Source organism: Pterocles gutturalis, unplaced genomic scaffold (assembly GCF_000699245.1).
Source record: "Pterocles gutturalis isolate BGI_N339 unplaced genomic scaffold, ASM69924v1 scaffold53063, whole genome shotgun sequence".
NCBI lineage: Eukaryota > Metazoa > Chordata > Aves > Pterocliformes > Pteroclidae > Pterocles > Pterocles gutturalis.
This window is the reverse complement of record NW_010122621.1, coordinates 1-5,248: the sequence shown is the minus strand read 5'-3', so window position 1 is coordinate 5,248 and position 5,248 is coordinate 1. Positions and strand designations below refer to the sequence as shown.

Sequence of the window (5,248 nt, the reverse complement as noted above, 5' to 3'; positions counted from 1 at the left end):
CGTTAATGTCATGCAGATCGCTGTGTATGATATATCTGTCAGAAAATTGATCCCCAGAGCATAAGCTTGAATTCATTCAAATGTCATGGATTGATATAGTTCTGTCTGTGATTAGCAATCTGCTAGATTCTTACAGTTGAAATACTGAAAATTCTATTTGTAGTTACAAATGCCTTTAAGAAACCGTGAATCTTATCTAAACTTTTATTTTTAAAGGGGCCATTATATCATTGCCCTGTACTAATAGGCATTAAGTGTCTGTATTTTTCATCATTCCTTTACAGAACAAAAGAGATGAACATCTTTTGAAAAAAAGAAATGTCCCCCAAGAAGAAAGTTTAGAAGATTCTGATGTTGATGCTGACTTCAAAGCAGTAAGTTCATTGATGCTGGAATTACTTTTAAAACTTTGGTGGTATCTCAAAAGAGTGTATTCTGTTTTTATTTTAACACTGGAAGTCTTGCAGTTATTTGAAAGCAAAATTATGACTAATACACTGTTAAGATTAGTTTGATTGTATTAAATGTTTAAAAATGATATAATTTAATAATAAAATTACTGAATCTTTTTTTTCTCTTTTCAAGCAAAATGTAACACTAGAAGCTATACTGCAGGTATGTTACATTTAACTATTTTGTTTTATTAGAAGTGTGTGTTCTGTGCATTTTTAGTCTTTACTGTTATTTTTTTTTCAGAACGCCACAAGTGACAACCCAGTGATCCAACTGAGTGCGGTCCAGGCTGCAAGGTAAAAAAACATAAAGACACGGAAATATATTTCCTACATATTTTTCATTATGAAAGTTACTTATTTTACTTTTACATTTAATTTCACAGAAAACTCCTATCCAGTGACAGAAATCCACCTATTGATGACTTAATAAAATCAGGAATTTTACCAATTCTGGTAAAATGCCTAGAAAGGGATGATAAGTAAGTATACTTTAAGAAATGTGCACCTTTACTGAAAATCTGCATCCAAATAAAAAAATAATTATTTCAAATGAAACTGAGGATTCATAGCACCAAATAATCTGACATACTGTATCACATTCCATGATGATAAACCGTAAATTCTCTATGAGTATTTATTCTGCTACTGAAATGTCATTTTATTTTTTAGAGCTTACATGAGTTTATCCAGCTAATGGAGAAAACCTTACTAAATTTCTCATTGGTTTTGAATATTCCAGGCTTTTTGTTAACGGTTTTTAAGAAACCTGTCCCAGAATTACTGTGTGTATTTGCATGAAGGCAGAGAAAATGTCTGGTTGTGAACAGGGCTCTTCTCTTTGCCAGAATATACTTGTCGTCTTTTTCATTAGGTTATTAGCTTAAGTTTCTAGCTTCTTTCATTCTCACTGCAAAGTGGGTTTCTTTCTGGCTCTGCACTGCTCCCTCATGTGATGGTACAACACAGTGAGCATGCTCTCTGTTATGATTCTTTATTGGGAAAAATGAGTGTCAGTAAAGAAGGTAGAGAACATTGAGCATGTAGTTGCAAGAATTTCATGACATGCAAGAAAAATGCCATATTCCACTGTGAGCCCCTTATTCAGGCAGATGGGGATTAACACATTTGAGGTAATTGTTTTAGCCTGTCTTTGGTCTCAGGCAACCATAAGTGTATTTACAGTATTTCCGTTTTCAAGGTTATTTCTGTAGCCACACAGGCTAGAAACTTCAAAAATGTAAGCTGGCATTTTGGCTATAATTTGGTGGTTGCAAAAAACATGAACCATGAGTGGCTTTATTTACAGCTTGTTTAACAAAACAGTTGCTTAGAAGGCAGCTGGCAATAATGTTCAGATCAGGATAGCACTTTAAATGGGTCATGAATGCCTGTCTGCTCTAGAAGTAGATGGTCTGGTGCTGTGAAAATTCTTTTAATTTGAGTTTTCTGATTTACCTTTGGAAATGTTTAATAAGCCTTTTGAAATTGAATTCAACATTTTCTTAAACAATCGTTTTAATTGTGATTGCTATATAATATTTAGCAAAGGTAAATTCTGCAAAGACTTTGTATAACAGATTGTTATAGCTGTTGTTCTTGTTATAATTGAAAGCTTATCACAAGAGCAAGAAAAGAAGGACCAGCCTAGAACTAGAATTTTAATACATTCGATCCTAGAATATAAAGCTTTATAGATAGCTGCTGACAGGTACTGTTTGTTTTTACAAATCCTTTTTTACACATCTTGGGCCCTACTGTCTAATTGTTTGCCAATCCCATCCCCAATATAACCTTAAAATGCTTTGGAAGCTAATGCACAAAAAAAGCCTTAAAGGAAGAAGGTGCTATGGCGAGATATAAAACATAAGTGATAAAGACCCCAAAAAAAGCGTGGAAATAAAAAATTGTCACCTAACAGTAAATATTCTCTGTTCCTCCCAAAGCCAGACACCTTACTGTTATGCTAGCCACCATAAGCTGCAAACTTTTTTAGCTTTTGGAGCTCCTAAACTTCAGAATTTGCTTGAACAACAGTTTTCATTGCAAACTATTTTACTGAACTGTTGTTGGCATAGGCAACAGTTGACAGACATATTGGAAGAGATGTTCCCCCAGCTTTCATAGTATTTGTAACTAATTTTATCAGCCTTTAGTGTGACAGTTTTAATACAGGTATGATTATGTCTTTCGATACTGATGCAAGATCTTTCCCCTGTCTGTGATGGAGCAGAAAAATGTCTTTATGCCAATATACCAGCTTACACTTGCTCTAGCCAATTCCTTATCCAGCGAGTGGTCCTTCTGTCAAATCCATGTCCCTCCAACTTAGAGACAAGGATGTCATGTGGGACTGAGTCAAAGGCTTTGCACAAGTCCAGGTAGATGATGTCAGTTGCCCTTCCTTTATCCACCAGCGCTGTGGCTGTGTCGTAGAAGGCCACCAAATTCATCAGGCATGATTTTCCCTTGGTAAAGCCGTGTTAGTTGTCAGCAATCTCCTGCTTAGTTTTCCATGTGCCTTAGCATAGATTCCAGGAGGATTTGCTCCATGATCTTGCCAGGCACAGAGGTGGGACTGATGGGCCTGTAGTTTCCCAGGTCTTCCTTATTTCCTTTTTTAAAAATGGGGGTTATGTTTCCCCTTTTCTAGTCTGCGAGAACTTCACCAGAGTGCCTCGACTTCTCTAATATGATGGATAGTGGTTTGGCAACTTCCTCTGCCAGTTCCCTCAGGACCCGCGGGTGTATCTCATCAGGTCCCATGGATTTGTGCACCTTCAGGTTCTTTAGATGGTCTCGAACCTTCTCCTACAGCTGGCAGTTCTTCCTTCTCCCAGTCACTGCCTTTGCCTTCTGCAACTTGGGCAGTGTAGCTTGAGCTCTTGCCAGTGAAGACTGAGGTAAACAACTCGTTAAGTACCTCAGCCTTCTCTATATCGTGGATCACTAGGTCTCCCGGTTTCTTCTGAAGGGGGCCCACATTTTCCCTAGTCCTCCTTTTATCGCTGACATACCTATAGAAGTTCTTCCTGTTACCCTTAACGTCCTTGGCCAGATTTAATTCTGTTTGGGCTTTAGCTTTCCTAACCTGATGTCTGGCTCCATGGACAGTGTCTCTGTATTGTGCCCAGGCTACCTGTCCTTGCCTCCACCCTCTGTGTGCTTCCTTTTTCTGTTTGCGTTTGCTCAGGAGTCCCTTGTTCATCCATGCAGGCCTCCTGGCATTTTTGCCTGCCTTCTTCTTTGTTGGGATGCATCGCCCCTGAGCCTGGAGGAAGTGATCCTTGAATATTAGCCAGCTTTCTTGGGCCCCTCTTCCCTCCAGGGTTTTATCCCATGGGACTCTTCCAAGCAGGTCCCTGAAGAGGCCAAATTCTGCTCTCCTAAAGTCCAGAGTAGTGAGTTTGCTGTGCGCCCTCCTCAGTGCCTTGAGGATCTTGAACTCCACCATCTCATGGTCGCTGCATCTCAGGCTGCCCTTGAGTTCCACATTCCCCACCAGCCCTTCCTTGTTGGCGAGAACAAGGTCCGGCGTAGCCCCTCTCTCCTGGTTGGCTCCTCTATCACTTGGAGAAGGAAGTTGTCACTAGTTATGGTCACACATGGTTTATTTATTGAAATTTACTAGTGGCAGCAATACAGTTGCACTTTTTTCACCAAATATGAATGGTGTTTGGATCAGCTGCATGTGAAGAGGTCTCTGTTACCCATTAGAGAGCCATAATTAAATTTTATTATGAGGGTTGCTACATAGTAATAATAGGAGATAATTGTCTAGAGTAGCAGTCAACTTCACTGATTGATATATGCCTCAAGAAGTACTACGGCTTTTTTTTTTTTTTTTATTGCTAATATGAAGTCAGAATGATGGGTGGGTTACAAAAGGTCAAAGAATGTAAAATGTTTTTTTTCTTATAGCTTTTCCTCTGAAATGTCCTGGCTTGTGGGTTTTTAAAAAAAACTTTCAGCCCAGTGGCACTGCTTAAATGTAGAGCGTCTCAGTGGATACAGCTAGTAATGCTGAAATGAACCATAAAATAATCTGCAGATCATGTTTCAACTTATTACTACAAAATTATTTCATTACAGTCCTTCATTACAATTTGAAGCTGCATGGGCATTGACTAACATAGCATCAGGCACTTCTGCACAGACTCAAGCTGTTGTACAGTCTAGTGAGTATTACAGTTTGTGTTTTGGGGGGTGTGGGATATTGTGGGTAAAAGGGAAGGAAGGGATATTTGGATAACAAATGTCATTTGTTATCAAAACCATTAAAATAATAAATGCATGTTTGTCCTCTTTCTCAAAACATTTCTACATTTGCTCTTAAACATTTATCTGTTTGTCACTAATGATTCATATTAAGGATCCCAGACCTGATTTTCCCATAAAAAAGACAGACAATGATATATTGTATAATGACTATGACAGAAAATGTTAGTCCTTTCTAGTTCTTGAATTGATTTCTGAAATCATGTACCGTTAATTCCCCTATGGCTAAAACTTATGTTAGGAAGTAATTCTTTCTACCTCAAAGGTATGTTCATAGATCTTATTAAACTCGTTAAATGCATAGAGTTATGTAAGGTTGCCCATTTAAATACAGAGTTAAGAAAGTTACCATCCTTTCCTTGACCGTATGATTAGTATCTCCTGTACACACCATGTTTGTTGTGCTGCCTTCGTTTCTTGCTTAAGCAGCCAGGGAGATTTCCATTATGAAGAGAATAGGAAATAAACTCTAAAGTCAGTTGAAGATAAATTAGTCAAAATAATTTTTCAGGTTTATA

The 5,248-nt window shown here is 38.0% G+C and overlaps 1 long non-coding RNA gene across 1 annotated transcript; it reads left to right on the top strand.

Moving 5' to 3' along the window:
* Positions 1-284: 284 nt before the first annotated feature.
* Positions 285-4,636, top strand: LOC104464737. The gene is made up of 5 exons (XR_727584.1): positions 285-374; positions 586-615; positions 697-749; positions 839-934; positions 4,545-4,636. It is a non-coding gene; the product is annotated as an uncharacterized LOC104464737 (long non-coding RNA).
* Positions 4,637-5,248: the final 612 nt, after the last annotated feature.